Consider the following 24,367-nt stretch of genomic DNA (forward strand, 5'->3'; position numbering starts at 1 on the left):
AATTAGTTTGAATACAATCTCCTGGGTTGAACTTGTATTGACTCAGCAAATCTGCTGAGGAGTTGAATTCTCCCTTTTAAGTGAATAGCTGAGATGGAAAAAAAAAAGTTATTTTCTGCCCATGTAAATATTTGGTTTGTCAGACTCTGAAGGAGAGGTTTTCTTGTTCCTCCCCGACGCTTTAGATAGCATACCGTGGTCATATTGTCTGAGTGTATCTTGACATCTTGTCACTGAAGTAGATGCTCCGCTGCCATTAGCATCAACAGTACGGCCTTCAGTTGATGACCTTTGGCTGTCCTGTATGGACCATTTTTCCCTGAAAGAAGCAATCTTTCAAATGGGCGCCCCAACCTCTGACTCGCATCCTTAGTGATCAGTATTGCTGGAGACATGTTCCAGGGAACTCCTTTTAGGTTTTCCGGATACAACCATCAGGATAGGGAGTTTACTTTACTTTCTCTGGGAGGATTATCCTGGAATTGAGGGAGCGGTGGTTTCTGTCCCATGATGAGAGCACTACATCTTATAAAAGGTTCTTGAGTGAAACTGTGCCCAAGGTACAATTGAGATGCATGATTTCATTAGACCCAGGATCTGCATAGACTCCCTTAAGGTATGATTTCCTTTTATATCTGGGAGATAGGAATGCTGCTCTACTGAATCTAGAAGGATTCCCAGGAATTTTTTCCTGGTATCCAGATGCAGGCCCGATTTCTTTATAACCGGGATAGAGTTTGATGAATGTGATCCTCCAGACGCTGTTTTGATTGCGCTAGGAGTAGGAAATCATCATTATTTGGTTTTGTCGTAAATAGGCCATAAATTTCTGTGATCACTTTTGTGAATATGCGTGGGGCTGAGGATATCCCGAACGGAAGGCATTGAAACTGGTAATGGTAAATTCTTCCATTGCATTTGATCGCAAACCTTAAATATTGTTGGTGCTGTTTAAGTATGGGGATGTGGTAATAAGCATCCTTTAAGTCTATGGTGCATAGGAACACACCTGGAGTTATAAGCAGAGTTGTCGATCTTATTGACTCCATTTGTTCAGCAATTTTAGGTTGATAATCGTTCTGATTGACTCATTTGGTTTCTTTATGAAGAAGAACTTTGAGTGGTGTCCTTTGAATTCCTGTGGGTGAGGCACCTAAATTATTGCTCCCAGACTTACAAGTTTTTGCATGTCTGCCAGCAGTTGATTCTGAAGAGAACTGGTCTCAAATTCCGCGATCTGAAAAATCTGGGGAGGAGGACAACGGAACTGTATTCTGAATTCTTTGCGGATTGAGTCTACAATCCATTGGTTTTGTGTGACTCGCAACCATCTCTGCCAGAAGTAGCGCAGTCTTCCTCCCCCCCTACCCCCGCCCACTGGCCTGGCGTCATTGTTTTTCTTGCATTTGTATTTGGGTTGAAGAGAAATCCTCTTCCTCCCTTAGGGTGGCTCGATCTACCAGTCTTACCTTTCCCTCTAGTTGTGTTTTCAACTGTCTAGAGGGCTTCCGAAAAGCCTGCGGCTTCTTTGATGGCTCTTCTGGAAAGCCTTTTTTCTTATCCGCTGCAATTTCCAGAATAGAATCCAGGACTGGTCCAAATAGGTAAGATACCAGTGATGGGTGAACCTAGTCTGGTGGTTCCAAATTAACCAAATGGATCCAACCGGACGTGATTCAAAAAACAGAAAACATTATAAAAAGGCGCCACTCCCAAGAGTATGGAGGGGATAGGTATGGTGGGTAGTGCCCCCTTAAACCGGAGGATGGTAATACAATAGAATAGAATACTCTCCTTAAAGGAGATTCGTGTTTCTGAGAGTTAGAGTACTCACTTCACAGGGGGGGTCCCTGTGAAGTGAGTACTCTAACTCTCAGAAACACGAATCTCCTTTAAGGAGAGTATTCTATTCTATTGTATTACCATCCTCCGGTTTAAGGGGGCACTACCCACCATACCTATCCCCTCCATACTCTTGGGAGTGGCGCCTTTTATAGTGTTTTCTGAATCACGTCCGGTTGGATCCATTTGGTTAATTTGGAACCACCAGACTAGGTTCACCCATCACTGGTATTTGTCTATTGGGATTGAAAAATATTTTTTCAGCTCCCTATAACACTTGTGCTGCCTTCCCTAAATAGTTATTGAACGGCACTTAGATTGTGGTGCTATTTTATATTATATTTTATACTTCTTCTATCTACACTAACATCTTCTCCATCCCTTTCGCGCCTTTTCCCCAGGACCTATAGCCCTGGTGGAACCACTCAACCTCTTTTTTCTTTTCTCCTATTCCAAATAGGTAAGAGCCAGTGAAGGAGATTGCAGATAATGTATTATTCTAAGCTATATCCCCTGACCATGATTTAAGTCAGAGCGCCCGCCTTGCCGTATTGGTTAGTGCCTCGTTTCTTGCTGAAAACCGGATGGATTCTGCTGAGTCATCTGCCATGAAAGAAGTAGCCATCTTCAATAAAAAGGTAGTGAATCAAAAATTTCTTCCCTGGAAGTTTTTAGTTCAAGCCACAGAATCATTGCTCTGGCCACAGATGTGGCAGCAATATTTGTGTTAATGGACACAGCCGAAGACTCCCATGCTTTTTTTTTTAATAAGCAGTCTATTTTACGATCCATCGGATCCTTCAACTGGGATGAATCTTCAAATAGAATCATGGTTTTCTTTGCCACTTGAATATCGACTTTAGGGATCTCTTCCCATAGTTTTGTCTCTTCCGGATCAAATAGTCTGCTTTTAAATTCATGTGGTACATAGTTTTTTCTGCTTCTTCCCATTTGTCCTTTATTAATTCCTTCAGCTTTGAATTCACTGGGAAAAGCTTCTTTTTTGCTCTCAGGCCCCCGAACATTTCATCTTGAATGGTTCGGGCCTGCTCCTCCTCTTCGACTGCCATAGTCTGTCTTATCGCTGTTAGGAGGGGATCTAAGTCTTCCCCAGAAAATAAGTATCTTCCTGGTTCATCAGAGAGAGAGGAAGGGGGATCTTGATTATCTTCTTTCAGCTCTTCTGAGTAATATAAGCAGTCATCTTCAGAATCAGAATCCACCTGAACCCTGAGTCTCTTGGAGGGTGATGGAGAGGGGACTGGGGTAGGGATTTGGTTTAATCCCACCACCTGGACTACTTCTCTTATTATAGCCCTCAATTATGACATAAAGGAAGGTTGTGCCTCTAAGAATTTTAGACAGGCAGTCCGGGCATAGAGATTTCTTTTACGACTTGCATGACCCTGGACGGGGGAATCTGTACCAGCCTCCTGCTTTCCAGATGTCTGGACCTCCATGATGTACAACTGAACCCTCAGCCATCATCACTTAAATGGATCGGAGAGAGAGGAAGGGTTAAGTTATTATTTGGAATCTGATCAGCTGTTTGAGAAGCACCAGCACTCCGTGAGCGCCACAGCCTTCTCACAGCTTAGCCTAGGCCAGTGACAACACGTTCATCTGTCATAGGCGCAACTCAGCCCCAATTAAGTAAATAGGGCTGAACACAATACCAAACACAGGCGCTAGATCATGCACGGCACTGTGCTTGGTACGCTGCAAAAAGGCTGTGGCAAAAGCACCGGTACTTTCTCAAACAGCTAATCAGTAGGGGTCCCAGGTGCAAGAACCCCACCGATCAGATACTGATAACCTATCCTGAGGATAGGTAGTCACCAGAATTAAAACCTTGGAAATAAGGGCCTGTCTAATGTATACAGGCCCGTATTTCTGCTATGTAAGGACTCTATAATGACAGGGTCTCTTCCAGAGAACTGGCGATTAGCAAATTTGGTGACAATACTTAAAAACAGCACTGGTGCCTTAAAAGCACTGCAGTTCTCCAGAGATAATATATAAAAAATATATATATATATATATATATTCATTCTATCTAGGAGGCAAATTAAAAATTTTATTTGCAAATTTAACCCCTTCAGGACACAGCCCTATTTCACCTTAAGGACCAGTTTTTTTGTCACATATTGTACTTCATGACACTGGTAAAATTGAGTAAAAAAAAATACATTTTTATTTATAAAGAAAGATACCCAAATTTTGGAAAAATTAGCAAATTTCTAACTTTCAATTTCTCTGCTTCTACAATACATAGTAATAACTCCAAAAATAATTAATTTACATACCCCATACGTCATGTTTGGATCATTTTGGAAATTATATTTTATTGTTTGGGGATGTTACAAGGCTTAAAATTAAATCTTGAAATTTTTCAGAAATTTGCAAAAACCCAATTTTTAGGGACCAGTTCAGATCTGAAGTCACTTTGCGAGGCTTACATAATAGAAACCACCCAAAAATGACCCCATTATATAAACTACCCACCTAAAGGTATTCAAAACTGATTTTAAAAACTATGTTAACCCTTTAGGTGTTCCACAAGTATTAATGGAAAATAGAGATACAATTTCAAAATTTCACTTTTTGGGCAGATTTTCCATTTTAATAATTTTTTTCCAGTTACAAAGCAAGGGTTAACAGCCAAACCAAACTCAATATTTATGGCCCCGATTCTGTAGTTTACAGAAACACCCCATATGTGGTTTAAAACTACTTTACGGGCACACGGCAGGGTGCAGAAGGAAAGGAATGCCATAGGGTTTTTGGAAGGCAGATTTTGCTAGACTGGTTTTTTTGACACCATCTCCCATTTGAAGCCACCCTGATGCACCCCTAGAGTAGAAACTCCATAAAAAAGTGACCCCATCTGTGGCGAAAGCCACTTCGCCTCGGTGTTTTGGAGGGGGCTGTTTGCCCGCCTCCTGCCTCTGGATTACGGCCCTTTAAGAACCATCTGGGGACATACTGTGGAGTTACTGGATGGCCACCATTTCATGTATCAGAGGCACATGGTGAGAACAATGGATATAGCACATGGTGAGAACAATGGATGGCGGCCATTTTAACTCACAGACATTGTTTGGACTTTTCTACACGGTGCCATCTGGCCGGTATTTGGTGCACAAAGACATCGGGCAGTAGTTTTAAACTATACAACAGGTTCTGCGGAATCTGCATTAAACTATCTTACACACTACAGAACGGATCTGGGTGAATTTTGGATATGTGGTTCACCCAGATCCCCCGGGGTTATTGCATGTTTTGGGGTCCCTGTGATATGTTTTATAAAACTGTATTTCTCTGCCTGTGATAATTATATTAGACATTGTGTTCAGTAATCATATCACAGGCAGAGGGGAGGATTTTGTGTGGGAGTGTCTGTGTGTATTGTACGGATTGATTGGTTGTATTTCAAAACCCTGTGGGCAGTACTTTGTTTGTGGATTGTAAATAAAAGAGGCTGTAGGTGCCAGTACAGTCAGTTCTGCTTGACCTCAAAACGAAGTGTCGTCTCGTTATTGGGGGAATTGGATTGTATGCTGATTGCCAGGAGTGTAAGCAGATTGTATGCTTTTCCTGTTCAGCGGTTTCCAGGATTCGTGTAGTTTGCAGTTCGGCAGACTGGTGCTTGCAGTAGATGCCTGTGCATTGGAAAGGGGAATATCGTCTGAACGGAGATGTGTTACACCATCTAAGAAACTACACCCCTCAAGGTATTCAAAACTGATTTTACAAACATCGTTAACCCTTTAGGTGTTCCACAAGAGTTATTGGCAAATGGAGATGAAATTTCAGAATTAAAATTTTTGGGCAAATTTTCCATTTTAATCCATTTTTCCCAGTAACAAAGCAAGGGTTAACAGCCAAACAAAACTCAATATGTATGGCCCCGATTCTGTAGTTTACAGAAACACCCCATATGTGGTCGTAAACTACTGTACAGACACACGGCAGGGCGCAGAAGGAAAGGAATGCCATACGGTTTTTGGAAGGCAGATTTTGCTGGAATCGTTTTTTTGACACCATGTCCCCATTTGAAGCCCCCCGATGCACCCCTAGAGTAGAAACTCCAAAAAAGTGACCCCATTTTAGAAACTACGGGATAGGGTGGCAGTATTGTTGGTACTAGTTTAGGGTACATATGATTTTTGGTTGCTCTATATTACACTTTTTGTGAGGCAAGGTAACAAGAAATAGCTGTGTTTTGGCACGTTTTTATTTTTGGTTATTTACAACATTCATCTGACAGGTTAGATCATGTGATATTTTTATAGACCAGGTTGTCACGGATGCGGCGATTCCTAATATGTATACTTTTTATTTATGTAAGTTTTACACAATGATTTCTTTTTTGAAACAAAAAAAAAATATCATGTTTTAGTGTTTCCAAAGTCTGAGAGCCATAATTTTTTCAGTTTTTAAGCGATTACCTTGGGTAGGTATGATTTTTGCGGGATGAGATGACGGTTTTATTGGCACTATTGGTGTGCGTGCGACTTGATTGCTTGCTATTACATTTTTTGTGATGTAAGGTGACAAAAAAAATTGTTTATTTAGCACAGTTTTTATTTTAAATTTTTTACGGTGTTCATCTGAGGGGTTAGGTCATGTAATATGTTTATAGAGCCTTTCGATACGGACGCGGCGATACCTAATATGTATACTTTTTTTCCCCTATTTTTTTACCAATTTTATTTGTTACTTTATTTGGGGAAAATGACGTTTTTTGTTTTTTTTTTACTTGAAACTTTACATTTTTTGGGGGGGAAAACTTTTTTTTTTCAACTTTACTTTTTGTCCCACTTTGGGACTTGAACTTTTGGGGGTCTAATCCTTTACAATGCATTCAAATACTTCTGTATTGGAATGCATTGGCTGTATGAGTAATACAGTGTGTATTACTCATACAGCTTCCTGCCTGTGAGATCCAGGGGGCTGGTTCTCACAGGCTCGTCACCGGAAGGCAGCGCGATGCCTTCCATGTCATTGGGTCCCCCCTACAGCCGCATGGGGACCCGATAGCACCGCCAATCGCAGGTCTGAATTGACCTGCAGCGATCGCCGACACGGGGGAGGTCACGGAAATACACAGGACGTACCCGTAGAGGTTAAAATAAATATAATTTAAAAAAAAAAAAAAAAAAAAAAAAAAAAAAAAAAAACACACACAAGACTTACATGGGGTTGTCACGATACCGAAATTTTGATTCGATTTCGATACTAGATACCACTCGAAAAGGTATAAAAAAAAAGCTGTGTGCATTCCGCATTTTATGGAACGTCTGGACCATAATAGAACGGACTGTTCTATTATGGTCCAGACGTTCCATAAAGTGGTATCGAGTGGTATCTAGTCCTATCCTTCTTTTTGTCGGGACAAAGTGACAAAAAAAAAAAAAAGGCAAACTGCGCGTTTTTTATTTTTCTGTTATGGTAAATATTTTAATAGTTCACACTTTTTCAGGCGTGGCGAAATGCAATATGTTTATTTTATTACTTTATTACCCCTTAGGGGCTAGAACCTGGGATCTTTTTATCCCTTGTCCTATTCATCCTAATAGAGCTATATTAGGGTGAACAGGACCTCACACTCTCCCTCCTGCCCTGTGCATAGTACACACAGCAGCAGGGAGGTTACCATGGCAGCAAGGGCTTCATTAGCGTGGCTGCCATGGTAACCGATCAGAGCCCAGCATCTACACTGCTGGGGCTCCAATCAGAAGCTGCCACTGCCACCAATGAGGAGGAGGGGACCTTGTGGCCACTGCCACCAATGATTATATATGGGCAGCCTGGGTTTGTATTCAGGCATAAACTATATTCACTGGTGACGCAGTGGTCACAGCCCCTCCCCTCCTCCTCCCTGCTATCAGTCCACTGGTGGTAGCAGCGGCACAGGGGGGGGGTGACACACGGGGGACTGCCTCCTTCTCCCAGTGCTGCTGAGGAGAACATGTCACGCGTGTCCCATGTCAGTTCAACTAGTGTGTGAAAGAGGCAGAGCAGCAAAGGGTCTAGGCGCAAATGGCAACAAGACTACAAAGTCTTGTCGCCATTTTGCAATTCTAAGTCGCATTGTCCACCCATTTTCGTTGCCATCTAGAGCCCTGCACTGGGGTCCTAGGTCGAATTTAAACCAAGGACAACATCTGCATGGAGCTAGTATGTTCTCCCTGTGCTTGAGTAGGTTTCCTCCGGGTACTCCGGTTTCCTCCCACACACTCCAAAGACATACCGATAGGGACCTCAGATTGTATTTATTTATTTACGCACAGAGCCTGGAAAATATATGCTGGTAAGTTTAACATCTGTCGTGGATAAACTTTTTGAAGGTTTTCTATGATATGCTGACCTGCATTCCCTGGATTTTATGTGGCTGTCATGGCCCATGAACAGGTAGGAACAAGAGTTAGGGACCACTCAATTGAGACGACCTTGACGCGGTGAGTGGCTTACTATGCTTTGGCCAAAATATAAACCAATGTCTCATCCAGCATGGAGGGCAGAGTGCTGGATGCAGTGTGCGATCACATTTGCATTTTCCGTTTCTACGATATGCTATCCTGGAAAAAAACGCTTCCATTTTGTCCCCATTCATTGTCAATGGGGACAAAACGTAACTCAACAGAACAGAATGCTCCAAAATGCATTCTGTTCCGTTCTCATACTAGAGAGAAAACCGCAGCATGCTGCGGTTTGCTTTCCGTCCTGGGATGCGGAGCAAGACCGGATCCGTCATGACTCACAATGCAAGTCAATGGGGACAGAAACGTTTTCTCTGAAACAATAGAAAACAGATCCGTCCCCATTGACTTTCAATGTAGTTCATAGCGGATCTGTCTTCGGTATGTTAAAGATAATACAACCTGATCCGTTCGTAACGGATACAGGTGGTTGTATTATAAGTAACAGAAGCGTTTTCGCTGAACCCTGTCGGATCCGGTAAAAACACTAGTGTGAAAGTAGCCTTAGTCTTGTGCCTGTGACGTTACAGTTCGGCTCTGCGCATAAATTACGGTTTCAAAATTTAAAGCCCGAATCAGCTTTGTGCCTCAGTTCAGCTTCGGCTTTTGAAACAGTAATTTATGTGCAGAACGGAACTGTAATGTGTTAGCATGAGACTAAGCAAGTCTTGTGTTACTTGTGGCGTTTATTGAGGTATGGAGTGCATATTATAAAAGTTTTCAAAGAATTGGGTTCAGATAGAGTAGTCCGAACCCAATTTCTTCAAGTCTAAACAGTACATACTCTGATCACAGGTAAGGTTATGCACATGGGAAGGAATAATGCAAGTCACCCGTACATACTATATGCTAAAACACTGGGTAACACTGACATGGAAAAGGACTTAGGCTGGGTTCACACGAGCGTGTCCGGATTAGGTCCGGATGCGTCCCGGTGTGTTGCGGCAAAACCGCGCGAGTAGGAATGCAATTGCAGTCAGTTTTGACTGCAATTGCGTTCCGATGTTCAGTTTTTATCGCGCGGGTGCAATGTTTTTTGCACGCGCGTGATAAAAAACCGACACTGGTACCCAGACCCGAACTTCTTCACAGAAGTTCAGGTTTGGGTTAGTTGTAGTGTAGATTGTATTACTTTCCCTTATAACATGGATATAAGGGAAAATAATAGCATTCTGAATACAGAATGCATAGTACAATAGGGCTGGAGGGGTTTAAAAAAATAAACTCATTAACTCACCTTCTCCTCTTGATCTCGAAGTTCCCGGTCTCTTCTTTACTTGAGTTGTGGGCTAAAGGACCTTTGAGTTGAGTTTACTGATGAGTTGTGGGCTAAAGGACCTTTGGTGACGTCAGATCTCATGCTCCAATCACATGGTCCATCACCGTGGTGATGTACCATGTGATTGGAGCATGAGATCTGACGTCACCAAAGGTCCTTTAGCCCACAACTCATCAGTAAACTCAACTCAAAGGTCCTTTAGCCCACAACTCAAGTAAAGAAGAGACCGGGAACTTCGAGATCAAGAGGAGAAGGTGAGTTAATGAGTTTATTTTTTTAAACCCCTCCAGCCCTATTGTACTATGCATTCTGTATTCAGAATGCTATTATTTTCCCTTATAACCATGTTATAAGGGAAAGTAATACAGTTTATAGACTGTCACCTAGCAACCATGCGTGAAAATCGCACCGCATCCGCACTTGCTTGCGGATGCTTGCGATTTTCACGCAACCCCATTCACTTCTATGGGGCCTGCGTTGCGTGAAAAACGCAGAATATAGAGCATGCTGCGATTTTCACGCAACGCATAAGTGATGCGTGAAAATCATCGCTCATCTGAACAGTCCCATAGAAATGAATGGGTCCAGATTCAGTGCGGGTGCAATGCGTTCACCTACCGCATTGCACCCGCGCGGAAATCTCGCCCGTGTGAACGCAGCCTTAGGCCCCTTTCACACAGGCGTTGCGGGAAAATGTGCGGGTGCGTTGCGGGAACACCCGCGATTTTTAAGCAAAACATTGTAATGCGTTTCGCACTCGCGTGAGAAAAATCACGCATATTTGGTACCCAAACCCGAACTTCTTCACAGAAGTTCGGGCTTGGGATTGGTGTTCTGTAGATTGTATTATTTCCCCTTATAACATGGTTATAAGGGAAAATAATAGCATTCTGAATACAGAATGCAAAGTAAAATAGCGCTGGAGGGGTTAAAAAAAAAAATTAAAAAAATTTAACTCACCTTAGTCTACTTGATAGAATACAGAAGGAGAGGCCGGGCTGCGCTATCAAGTGGACTAAGGTGAGTTAAATTATTATTTATTTTTTTTTAACCCCTCCAGCGCTATAACCATGTTATAAGGGGAAATAATAATGATCGGGTCTCCATCCCGATCGTCTCCTAGCAACCGTGCGTGAAAATCGCACCGCATCCGCACTTGCTTGCGGATGCTTGCGATTTTCACGCAACCCCATTCACTTCTATGGGGCCTGCGTTGCGTGAAAAACGCAGAATATAGAGCATGCTGCGATTTTCACGCAACGCACAAGTGATGCGTGAAAATCACCGCTCATGTGAACAGCCCCATGGAAATGAATGGGTCGGTATTCAGTGCAGGTGCAATACGTTCAACTCACGCATCGCATCCGCGCGGAATACTCGCCCGTGTGAAAGGGGCCTTATGAATTTTAGTTGACAAATTAAACTGTAGAAACCAGTGTCAGGCAGCTGCTGCCAAGTCAAATAAGATAATGGGTTACATCAAAAGGGGCATAAATGCCTGGGACGAGAACAGTCCTGCCACTTTACAAATCACTAGTTAGACCACACGGTATTTGTTTGTACAGTTCTGGGTTCCTGTGCATAAGACAGACATAGCAGGGCTAAAAAAGGTTTAGAGGAGGGCAACTAAAGTACTAACTGGAATGGGAGGACTACAGTACCCAGAAAGATTACCATAAAATTAGGGTTATTTAGTTAAAAAGACAACTGAGGGGAGATCTAATAACTATGTATAAATATATTGGGGAAGTACAGAGATCTCTCCCACGATCTACTTATACCCAGGACTGTGACAAGGGGACATCCTCTGTGTGGCACATTGTCAGAATGAACCAATGTCAAGGGCTGAAAAAATTTGAACGGGTATTAACAACTGAAATACTGTATTTATGGAAGATTGAACATACAGTATATACCATTAATGTCTAGTTACAGTTCCATGACTTTCATTAATGGAAGAATACATGAAAAATACATTTGAGCAGCCACAAGACAGACATACATGTCTGTTACCAGGCGGGTGGGGGACTCCCAGAATGGTATCAAGAGCCGCATGTGGCCCCCGGGCCACAGGTTGTGCACCCCTGCTCTATAGGAGAGAAGGCTTGTACACAAACAGAGGATTCTTTAAGAGCAGTGAGACTATGGAACTCTCTGCCTGAGGAGGTGGTGGTGAATTCATTAAAGAGAGTTCAATGGATGCATTTCTGGAGTGTAAAATTACAGGTTACAGTTACTAGAATTCTGGAGAAGGGCCATTGATCCAGGGAGTTATTCCAATTGCCCAATTGAAGTAAAGAAGGATTTTTTTCCCCCCTAAAATTGGATTCAACCTCATGAGGGTTTTTAGTCTTCCTCTGGATCAACATTGCAGGATAACAAGCTAAAATGGATGGACGGCTTTCTTTTTACAGCCTAATAAACTAGGGGGGGGGGGGGGTATTAAACTGTTGTAAAGTAGAACAGGCTTAGTTGCCCATAGCAACCAATCAGTTTCCACTTTTTATTTTTCAAAGATCCTTCGGAAAATGAAAAGGTGGAATCTGATTGGGTGCTATGGGCAACTGAGCCAGTTCTACTTTACACCAGTTTGATATATCTTCCCCTAGGTTACTATTTCAGCAAATGTCTGTTATCATGTAGACAAAGTTAAAAGGGGTTGGTCCATCTTGTACATTGGGGCATATTCCCCCAATGTCTGATTGGTGCGAGTCGCACTTCTCTCCAAATGACCGTGCACCACTGGTTCCATGACCAAATCAATGTAACACTGAGCTGTTAGTGAACCTGAAATGAGGACTAGAGGGTTCAGGCTACTGTATATTATGCCAACCCACACTGTAGTCCCCTAAGTAGGATCGGTGCAACATCACCTTGTGAAGGCCTCTTAAAGGGTTTCTATCACTTCGTTTCACCTATTTAGCTTTCAGACACTAGCGATCCGCTAGTGTCTGCTTTATCTAACCATCCTAATATAAGAGCTTATTGTCCTGCCGTTTAGCTAAAAAAATAACTTATATAGATATGCAAATGAGCCTCTAGGTGCTATGGGGGCGTGATTAGCACCTAGAGGCTCCGTCTACCTTAACAAACTGCCGCCGCCCAGCGCGTCCCTCCAGCCCGCCCACCTCCTCCGGAATGCGATGCTCCTCGTATTCGGCGCATGCGCAGTGAATGTCTGATCGCTTCCCTGCTCAGACATCTCCACTGCGCCTGCGCCGATGACGTCATAGTGCTCCGAGGAACAGGCGCAGTGGAGATGTCTGAGCAGGGAAGCGATCAGACATTCACTGCGCATGCGCAGAACAGAGACGCGCACGGAGAGGATCGCTTCAGCTGGAGATGGGCGGGCTGGAGGGACGCGCTGGGCGGCGGCAGTTTGTTAAGGTAGACGGAGCCTCTAGGTGCTAATCACGCCCCCATAGCACCTAGAGGCTCATTTGCATATCTATATAAGTTATTTTTTTAGCTAAACGGCAGGACAATAAGCTCTTATATTAGGATGGTTAGATAAAGCAGACACTAGCGGATCGCTAGTGTCTGAAAGCTAAATAGGTGAAACAAAGTGATAGAAACCCTTTAATGGCATTGCCCACATGGTCTCAGCCTCCATTGCCATCTTGCTATGCACCACAATAGCCTTTGCGAATGGAGGCTTGAGGTCAATGAAACTGCTGTAGTTGGACCTCTGGCTCATAGCCCATAGTCATTCAAACGCCTTCTGATGATTGTGTAGACACCATTTGCCACTCTAGGCTTAGGATGTGATGTCCAATTTTAATTGCAGTACAGAATGGATCACTGCCATTATTTTAATCAGATAGTGCTGAGGTTCGCCTCTTTGCACCTCTTGCCGCTATTGTAGTTTGTTGTTCTCTCAACCACCAGGACACACAAACGTTGATCTGTGCAGACATGTAGGCCTAGGAGCATAATAATCTGTCGGAATAAACCAAGGGCTCTCAGTTCAAGGATACTGTCCCTTTCAGTTTGCTACAAGTGGCAATAATTGGCACGTCAACGAACAGGAGGCATCGCACAATCATCCCCAAAACTTGATCCAATTTTTGAGATTTTACATGGCTAAAAAATAAATTTGCTTCCAATCTGGCTTTTATGCCCCTCCCACAAGCCACAGATGGGAGTTAGGTGCTTGCAAATGTAATCTGCAGATTTTAGATACACCTATTTTCTCAATTTGCATAACCTTACGACTTGTCTTCCTTGGTATTGTAATTTCAAAACTGATGCATTCTGAGAGGATCCTTTTCCATTAATTATGTATTAGGGCAAAACTGATCCATTTTGGACCGCTTGTGAGAGCCCTGAACGGATCTCACAAACGGAAAGCCAAAAACGCCCGTGTGAAAGTAGCCTTAGCCCCATTGCTTCTTTTTTTGTTAGCCATTAGAGGTATAAGTGTGGGTTCACACCTGAGCGTACTCAGTATGCGCTCTTTACAGGCGCTTCTATCAGGCGTTTACATACGCGCGAAGGAAACAAGCAAACGCCCATTGTTGCGCGTTCCCGCTAATGTCTATGTGCGGGAACGCGCGACAATACGCCCCAAAGAAGCTCCTGTACTTCTTGGGGCGTAGGGCGTTTTACATCGCGTTTGTACGCGCTGTAAAACGCTCAGGTGAGAACCATGCCCATAGGGAATCATTGGTTCTTGCTTGTTGAGCATTTTACATCGCGTAGGAACGCGCTGTAAAACGCTCAGGTGTGAACCCAGCCTTAGACCTGCAAGACTCTTACTTTGTTTCTCTTATTGAAAAAGACATAATAGGTATTTCAATTTCTGTAATGACGTGTACAATAAAATTATCACATTTCATATATACAGTGTAAAAAAAATTTAAAAAATGCCCAAATTGCTGCCAATCCAATAAAAAAAAAAAAAAGCTATCAAAAAGTTGTATGTTCCCTCTAAGTGGCTCCAATGAAAAACTCTCAATCCGCAAAAAAATAATAATAAATAAATAAAAAAACACACACACACTACAGGAAAATAAGTGTTGTGAGTTTTTGAATACAGCGAGACAAATTTTTTTTTTAAAAAAAATAAAGAAAGATTTAATTGCCTAAAAGTAGCCCAAGATGTCTTTTAAAGTTATACATTACAATCCAACATTCCACATGCCTGCCGATTAGCAGTTTCAAAGCAGCTCTGGGGCCACAACTACATATCTCAATCCGTTGTGTAGTGGATGGAGCTGGTTAGTGCACACTGCTAACACTGAACCCCCGCCCATCATATACTGATAGTCTATTCCTGGAATCAGCAACCTCCAGCACGCCAGGTGTTCAAAACTACAACTTCAAGAGTACTCTTTTTGCTTCTAAAGGAGTTACAACAACAGCAGAGTAAGGGCTCATGCACACGACCGTATGCCATCAGAGACATACAGTACGTGACCGACATACATCGTGAGCACAGGAGCGCACAGCATCATCGGTTACTATGATACTGTGCGCATCGGACCGCCCGCGGGACTATTGTCCTGCACTCATATGATCATATCAGTGCAGGACAGTAGACCCGCAGGCGGCCCGATGCGTACAGTATCATAGTAACCTATGCGCTCCCGTGCGCACAATGTATGCCGCTCCGGGACAGATGGTCCGCTCACGGACCGTATGCCTCGGAGGGCATACGGTCGTGTCCATGAGCCCCAAGTGTGTATGCTGGGAGTTGTAGTTACACAGCAATTGAAGTGCTGAAAGATGCAGACCCTGGTCTGATCTGAGGATAGGCCATCAATAGTAAAAGTAGTGGACAACCAAACTAGGCCTTAAAGAGGACCTTTTAACAGATTTTATTAATTGAGAAAAAACCTCTCTGGCTGTCACTCTCTTTGCTTCAATTGGACAGCGCTACAGCCAGGGGAGAAGGAGACGCCCACAGAGAAAGAATGCGTCTCCTCCCTATTCTTCAATGCTCAGTATTAGCATACTAAGCAGGGAAAATACCGGGGGGGGCACAGCGTGGTGTAGGAGCGCTATTTTAACAAAACAGGCAAGGTGGCAGCATCAGCGGGGGGTACCCCGCAAATACAGGTACTTATTTCAATTAATAAAATCCGGTGAAAGGTCCCCTTTAAAGGGCTGTTCACCTCTGGAGGGGCTTTTGGGCAGACCTCCAGGGGAATCATACCGGATCCCATTTGCTGGGTTCCAGCATCTTCCCTTTGCCTGTGTCAACATATGGCTTGACAAGGGCAATGCATCTGCTGCAGCAGTGACATTCCCCTATGTGTCGTATGACCCAGTGATATGACAAATGGGGGACAGATCACTGCTGCCGCAGCCATGTGGCCCATGTCAAACCTGAGAGCTGCAGTGGCACAAGTAGAGAAAGGAGCCAGCATCCAACAGCAAGGACCAGGGGAGTAGGATTCTCTCTGCAGGTCCAGCCACACTCGATGGGGGAAGTCTGTCCGAAAGATCCCCCAGCGGTGAACAACTGCTTTAAGGCTTCATGCACACATACGTGGACCAAGGTCCGTGAAAACCCCACCTGCAGTCTGCTGAGCGCACGGCGTCACTGGTTGCTATGACGCCGCGCGCTTCGTGCACTGAGCAGGACGAGATTTCACGTACCGTGCTCCACGGATGTGTGCATGACACCATATAGATTAAAATATTCCTTTAAAAAAAATCTAAGGAGTATATTTACTCTGTTGAATGATAAATAGTTATTTGTCAATACCCACTATACCATGAATGAGAACAGAGGTAAAAGTTCTCTCTGGGCGTCTTTATGAAGGAATGTGATGTGGAGATATTCTCTGTGCAAGATAAGAAGATAAGCAATATGCAGAGGTGATTACACCACGCAGTAGTAGTGAACCTCTAGAATATAGGCGTGTGTGACTGGTAACTGTGTGTGGGTCCCAAGCTTTCCACTTTCCCTTCATTTAGGCCGGTCAGGTTGGCATCACCAATTGTGAAATTCTGCACTAATGTATTAGGGACAGTTCTCTTTCCAACATAAATTTGTGTGCAAGAAAAGCTTAAGTAGAACGTGCATAAGTGGAGGCCGGAAGCTAGAAAGGGGCACACGGTCTTGGACTAATCACACCGCACGTCCGCCACACATACTTGCTAGGCCTTCGGCCAAGATAACGTCACGCTAGGTGTAACACACATTCTCGTTCCTCCACCCTATAATTTGCCAATTGACTTTACCTACATACATTGTAGACGCACATACAATCATCAAAAAAACATCACTGGTTAATATACGGTGAAAAATACCTACTGTCCAGTCCGGATCCCTTCGTGTACCACTGACGTCAAAACGGACAATGACGTCACTCTCGGTGAATCTTATACCACACAACGAATTCTTCTGCTTCCACCGAAGCCGCTTTACCACGCCCAGCCCTGACGTCACTGCCTATCCTCGCCACTGCCAATCACGCTTTCTAGACACAATAAGTGACTGTAGTAGCCAATGGGGGAGTGCCTTATTCAACGAGCGGAAGATTGGGTGGAGAATCAAGGGAGGGGATGGGACGCTTCCTTATTTACCCAGAAGAGATCGTTGGGAGTGGTTATTTCGGTTGTGAGTGACTAAATCCTCTTTTGCCCGTAAGGACCTAGTTCCTATCAGTGATATGAAATAGCCTGTGTGAGCTATTTCCGATTTCTAGTAAGGACATTTTTCTTCCCTAGTGGTCAGGTCCTGAACTGAAGTAGTAAATAGCCTGCTCACAGGGAGTTGGCTAAATCCCATCCTCCATAAGAACTTGGGGGTCTTTTATTAACCACCTCAGCTCCCCTAGCTTAAACACCCTTAATGACCAGACCACTTTTTACAATTCTGCACTACACTAATTTCATGGTTTATTGCTCGGTCATGCAACTCACCACCAAAATGAATTTTACCTCCTTTTCTTCTCACTAATAGAGCTTTCATTTGGTGGTATTTCATTGCTGCTGACATTTTTACTTTTTTTGTTATTAATCGAAATTTACCAAATTTTTTGCAAAAAAATGATATTTTTCACTTTCAGTTGTAAATATTTTTTTTTAAAAAACTACATTTCTATATAAATGTTCTACATGTCTGATAAAAAAAAATGTTTGGGTAAAAAAAAAATGGTTTCGGTAAAAGTTATAGTGTTTATAAACTATGGTACAAAAATGTGAATTTCCGCTTTTTGAAGCAGCTCTGACTTTCTGAGCACCTGTCATGTTTCCTGAGGTTCTACAATGCCCAGACAGTAGAAAAACCCCACAAATGACCCCATTTCGGAAAGTAGACACCCTAAGGTATTCGCTGATGGGCATAGTGACTTCATAGAACTTTTTATTTTTTTGTCACAAGTTAGTGGAAAATGATGATTTTTTATTTTTTTTTCTTACAAAGTCTCATATTCCACTAACTTGTGACAAAAAATAAAAACTTCCATGAACTCACTATGCCCATCACGAAATACCTTGGGGTGTATTCTTTCCAAAATGGGGTCACTTGTGGGGTAGTTATACTGCCCTGGCATTTTAGGGGCCCTAATGCGTGAAAAGTAGTTTGAAATTCAAATGTGTAAAAAATGTCCTGTGCTCTTTAGAATGTGGGCCCCTTTGCCCACCTAGGCTGCAAAAAAGTGTCACACATGTGGTATCGCCGTACTCAGGAGAACTAAGGCAATGTGTTTTGGGGTGTCTTTTTACATAGAGAAATATCTCTGTAAAAGTCAACTTTTCCCATTTTTTTATACAAAGTTGTCATTTTAGAGAGATATTTCTCTCACCCAGCATGGGTATATGTAAAAAGACACCCCAAAACGCATTGCCCTACTTCTCCTGAGTACGGCGATACCACATGTGTGACACTTTTTTGCAGCCTAGGTGCGCAAAGGGGCCCAAATTCCTTTTAGGAGGGCATTTTTAGACATTTGGATTCCAGACTTCTTCTCCGGCTTTAGGGCCCCTAAAATGCCAGGGCAGTATAAATACCCCACATGTGACCCCATTTTGGAAAGAAGACACCCCAAGGTATTCAATGAGGGGCATGGCGAGTTCATAGAAATATTTTTTTTGGCACAAGTTAGCGGAAATTGATTTTTTTTTTGTTTTTTTTCTCACAAAGTCTCCCTTTCCGCTAACTTGTGACAAAAAGTTCAATCTTTCATGGACTCAATATGCCCCTCAGCGAATACCTTGGGGTGTCTTCTTTCCGAAATGGGGTCATTTGTGGGATGTGTTTACTGTTCTGGCATTTTGGGCGGGGCTAAATTGTGAGCAACCCTGTAAAGCCTAAAGGAACTCGTTGGACTTTCGGCCCCTTTACGCACCTAGGCTGCAAAAAAGTGTAACACATGTGGTATCGCCGTTCTCAGGAGAAGTAGGGCAATGGGTTTTGGGGTGTATTTTTACATATACCCATACTGGGTGAGAGAAATATCTCTGTAAATGACAACTTTAAAAAAAAAAAATTTATACAAAGTTGTCAGTTTACAGAGATATTCCTCTCACCCAGCATGGGTATATGTAAAAATACACCCCAAAACACATTGCCCTACTTCTCCTGAGTATGGCGATACCACATGTGTGACACTTTTTTGCAGCCTAGGTGCGCAAAGGGGCCCAAATTCCAATGAGAATCTTTATGATTTCACAGGGCATTTTTTACGCATTTGGATTCCAAACTACTTCTCACGCTTTAGGGCCCCTAAAATCCCAGGGCAGTATAAATACCACACAAGTGACCCCATTTTGGAAAGAAGACATCCCAAGGTATTCCGTGAGGGGCATGGCGAGTTCCTAGAATATTTTTTTTTTGCCACAAGTTAGCGGAAAATGATTTTTTTTTTTTTTTTTCTCTTACAAAGTCTCATATTCCACTAACTTGTGACAAAAAATAAAATTTTACATTGACTCGCCATGCCCCTCACGAAATACCTTGGGGTGTCTTCTTTCCGAAATGGGGTCACTTGTGGGGTATTTTACTGCCCTGGCATTTTAGGGGCCCTAAAGAGTGAGAAGAAGTCTGGAATATAAATGTCTTAAAATTTTTACGCATTTGGATTCCGTAAGGGGTATGGTGAGTTCATGTGAGATTTTATTTTTTGTCACAAGTTAGGCTACTTTCACACTAGCGTTCGGGTGTCCGCTTGTGAGCTCCGTTTGAAGGGGCTCACAAGCGGCCCCGAACGCATCCGTACTGCCCTAATGCATTCTGAGTGGAAGCGGATCCGCTCAGAATGCATCAGTCTGGCAGCGTTCAGCCTCCGCTCCGCTCAGCAAGCGGACACCTGAACGCTGCTTGCAGCGTTCGGGTGTCCGCCTGGCCGTGCAGAGGCAAGCGGATCCGTCCAGACTTACAATGTAAGTCAATGGGGACGGATCCGTTTGAAGATGACACAATATGGCTCAATCTTCAAACGGATCCGTCCCCCATTGACTTTCAATGTAAAGTCTGGACGGATCCGTTCAGGCTACTTTCACACTTAGAATTTTTTTTAAACTATAATGCAGACGGATCCGTTCTGAACGGATCCAAACGTCTGCATTATAGGAGCGGATCCTTCTGTGCAGACATCAGACGGACCCGCTCTGAACGCTAGTGTGAAAGTAGCCTTAGTGGAATATAAGACTTTGTAAGAAAAAACAAAAAAAACAACAAAAAAAAATCAATTTCCGCTAACTTGTGACAAAAAAAAAAAATTTTCTATGAACTCGCCATGCCCCTCAAATGTGATCTTTTTATAGCGTCGCAGCGATTTTACAGTGTTTTTGCAGTGATCAGAAAAAAAAATCACTGCAAAAACGGACGAACACTGCGTTTTTTGTAGAGCCTATAGAACATGTCCTATTCTTGTCCGCAATTGCGGACAAGAAAAGGCATTTTCTATATAGTTCTGGCAATGTGCAGATCCGCAAAATGCGGAAAGCACAATGCCGGTGTCCGTGTTTTGCGGATCCGCGGTGGCCGTGTTTTGCGGATCCGTGGATCCGCAAAACACATACGGACGTCTGAATGGAGCCTTACAGGGGGTGATCAATGACAGGGGGGTGATCAGGGAGTCTATATGGGGTGATCACCCCCCTGTAAGGCTCCATTCAGACGTCCGTATGTGTTTTGCGGATCCGCAAAACACATACTGACGTCTGAATGGAGCCTTACAGGGAGGTGATCAATGACAGTGGGGTGATCAGGAAGTCTATATGGGGTGATCACCCCCCTGTAAGGCTCCATTCAGACGTCCGTATGTGTTTTGCGGATCCGTGGGTCCGCGGATCCGCAAAACACATACTGACGTCTGAATGGAGCCTTACAGGGGGGTGATCAATGACAGGGGGGTGATCAGGGAGTCTATATGGGGTGATCACCCCACTGTAAGGCTCCATTCAGACATCCGTATGTGTTTTGCGGATCCGTGGGTCCGCGGATCCGCAAAACACATACTGACGTCTGAATGGAGCCTTACAGGGGGTGATCAATGACAGGGGGGTGATCAGGGAGTCTAATATGGGGTGATCACCCCCCTGTCATTGATCACCCCCATGTAAGACTCCATTCAGACGTCCGTATCCGCGGATCCGTGGGTCCGCGGATCCGCAAAACACATACTGACGTCTGAATGGAGCCGTACAGGGGGGTGATCAATGACAGGGGGGTGATCAGGGAGTCTATATGGGGTGAACAGGGGTTAATAAGGGGTTAATAAGTGAGGGGGGGGGGGGGTGTAGTGTAGTGGTGATTGGTGCTACTTACAGAGCTGCCTGTGTCCTCTGGTGGTTGTATCCAAGCAAAAGGGACCACCAGAGGACCAGGTAGCAGGTATATTAGACGCTGTTATCAAAACAGCGTCTAATATACCTTTAAATGGACGTCTAGAAAGGAAAACATTTTCACGCTACAGCTTAATGAATTAGACCCTTCTTCTTCTTCTAAGTCTTAACTTGCAGGTTGACAGTATATAAACTCCCCTTTGACCCTATCACATTAGAGTAGACTTTCACAATATTTAAGCGCAGCAATACGGCTGGTTGCCTGGTCACTTCGGAGCGCTCTCAGGAGTAGATCTCATATGCCTTGGTTCTGAAGACCGTGTTCTCCTTTATACATTGGTAGATACTGTGTGTCACACTCACCTTCCCCTCAGTTAAAACCTACCCCCTCCCACCCCACCCCACCCCACCCCTCCCCTTCTCCTCCCTTACACCTATGTTTTATGTTGGATTCTCTTCTATTTTCCTTCATACTGGTAATCACTAGATCCTAATTTTTGGTGCTAATTTTAGTTTTTTCCTTTAGCTCGATAGTTGGTACTTTAACCAATGTGCTGGTAACAGATCAGAGGGAACATTACATCCATACTTGATATCTACATGAGTTAGTGTTAGGAATATGCACTTGCTTCGGGGCGAACCGCTAACATCCGGTCTTTCCCTAACTAGCTCATAAGCACCAGTTTGCAAGACTCCTGGTCTGAGATCTAATCGTTTTCTGGTACTAATTTGCATTATCAAACTAATTATGAGTTGTTTTACTTTGTATTAGGCTATCATTGTACTCATGATATACATTTGCTCTTCATCATACTGTACAAATTGGTTTGTAAACAACAGTACAAACTTGCTTTTCGGTACCATTGTTTGTATAATCTTACCTTTGTTACAAAATCAATAAAAAGATTTTAAAAAGTAATATACCTTTAAGGGGTTAAAAAAATCGCATCTACAGCCTGCCAGCAAACGATCGCCTCTGGCAGGCTGCAGATCCACTCGTTTACCTTCGGTTCCTGTGAACGCACGCTCCTGTGTGCGCGCGTTCACAGGAAATCTCGCCTCTCGCGAGTGGCGCTGTTCTTTTCCCTTTATAAGATTCAGATGCTCACTAGTCTGCAGGAGGCGGGGGAGTGAAGCTCTGTACTTATCCCTCCTCCGTGCTTGCTCTTCTTAGGGCCCACACTGCTGTGTCCTTACAGCAGTGTGGGCCCTTCGGTTCCTGTGAACGCACGCTCCTGTGTGCGCGCGTTCACAGGAAATCTCGCCTCTCGCGAGATGACGCACCGGCGCGTCTCGGAGGAATGAATTGACCGCCTCCGGAACGCAATCCTGCGTTAGGCGGTCCGGAGGCGGTTAAGAACGGCGCTTTAGACTCCAGTCTTAACCACCTCAGCCCCCAGTGCTTAAACACCCTGAAAGACCAGGCCACTTTTTACACTTCTGACCTACACTGTTTCACCGTTTATTGCTCGGTCATGCAACTTACCACCCAAATGAATTTTACCTCCTTTTCTTCTCACTAATAGAGCTTTCATTTGGTGGTATTTCATTGCTGCTGACATTTTTTTTTTTTTTTTGTTATTAATCGAAATTTAACAATTTTTTTGCAAAAAAATGACATTTTCACTTTCAGTTGTAAAATTTTGCAAAAAAAACGAGATCCATATATAAATTTTGCTCTAAATTTATTGTTCTACATGTCTTTGATAAAAAAAAAAATGTTTGGGTAAAAAAAAAAATGGTTTGGGTAAAAGTTATAGCGTTTACAAACTATGGTACAAAAATGTGAATTTCCGCTTTTTGCAGCAGCTCTGACTTTCTGAGCACCTGTCATGTTTCCTGAGGTTCTACAATGCCCAGACAGTACAAACACCCCACAAATGACCCCATTTCGGAAAGTAGACACCCTAAGGTATTCGCTGATGGGCATAGTGAGTTCATAGAACTTTTTATTTTTTGTCACAAGTTAGTGGAAAATGATGATTTTTTTTTTTTTTCTTACAAAGTCTCATATTCCACTAACTTGTGACAAAAAATAAAAAATTCTAGGAACTCGCCATGCCCCTCACGGAATACCTTGGGGTGTCTTCTTTCCAAAATGGGGTCACTTGTGGGGTAGTTATACTGCCCTGGCATTCTAGGGGCCCTAATGTGTGGTAAGGAGTTTGAAATCAAATTCTGTAAAAAATGGCCAGTGAAATCCGAAAGGTGCTCTTTGGAATGTGGGCCCCTTTGCCCACCTAGGCTGCAAAAAAGTGTCACACATCTGGTATCTCCGTATTCAGGAGAAGTTGGGGAATGTGTTTTGGGGTGTCATTTTACATATACCCTTGCTGGGTGAGATAAATATCTTGGTCAAATGCCAACTTTGTATAAAAAAAATGGAAAAAGTTGTCTTTGCCAAGATATTTCTCTCACCCAGCATGGGTATATGTAAAATGACACCCCAAAACACATTCCCCAACTTCTCCTGAATACGGAGATACCAGATGTGTGACACTTTTTTGCAGCCTAGGTGGGCAAAGGGGCCCATATTCCAAAGAGCACCTTTTGGATTTCACTGGTCATTTTTTACAGAATTTGATTTCAAACTCCTTACCACACATTTGGGCCCCTAGAATGCCAGGGCAGTCTAACTACCCCACAAGTGACCCCATTTTGGAAAGAAGACACCCCAAGGTATTCGCTGATGGGCATAGTGAGTTCATGGAAGTTTTTTGTCACAAGTTAGTGGAATATGAGACTTTGTAAGAAAAAAAAAAATCATAATTTTCCACTAACTTGTGACAAAAAATAGAAAATTCTAGGAACTCGCCATGCCCCTCACGGAATACCTTGGGGTGTCTTCTTTCCAAAATAGGGTCACTTGTGGGGTAGTTATACTGCCCTGGCATTCTAGGGGCCCAAATGTGTGGTAAGTAGGTAAATGACCTGTGAAATCCGAAAGGTGCTCTTTGGAATGTGGGCCCCTTTGCCCACCTAGGCTGCAAAAAAGTGTCACACATCTGGTATCTCCGTA

General features: G+C 43.4%; 1 protein-coding gene across 5 annotated transcripts in view; it reads right to left on the reverse strand.

Moving 5' to 3' along the window:
* The window catches only part of LOC121005864 (catenin delta-1-like), a 607,331-nt gene extending 590,331 nt beyond the window's left edge, over nucleotides 1-17,000 (reverse strand). For 3 of the 5 annotated variants that reach the window (XM_040438663.1, XM_040438662.1, XM_040438660.1), the window contains exon 1: nucleotides 16,871-17,000. The gene's annotated coding sequence lies outside the window, so the exon portion shown is untranslated. Of the gene's footprint in view, nucleotides 1-16,866 lie in introns of all 5 variants that reach the window. The other 2 variants (XM_040438664.1, XM_040438661.1) reach the window with 2 other exon arrangements.
* Nucleotides 17,001-24,367: the final 7,367 nt, after the last annotated feature.

The sequence above is a fragment of the Bufo bufo genome, chromosome 6, assembly GCF_905171765.1.
Source record: "Bufo bufo chromosome 6, aBufBuf1.1, whole genome shotgun sequence".
Taxonomy (NCBI): domain Eukaryota; kingdom Metazoa; phylum Chordata; class Amphibia; order Anura; family Bufonidae; genus Bufo; species Bufo bufo.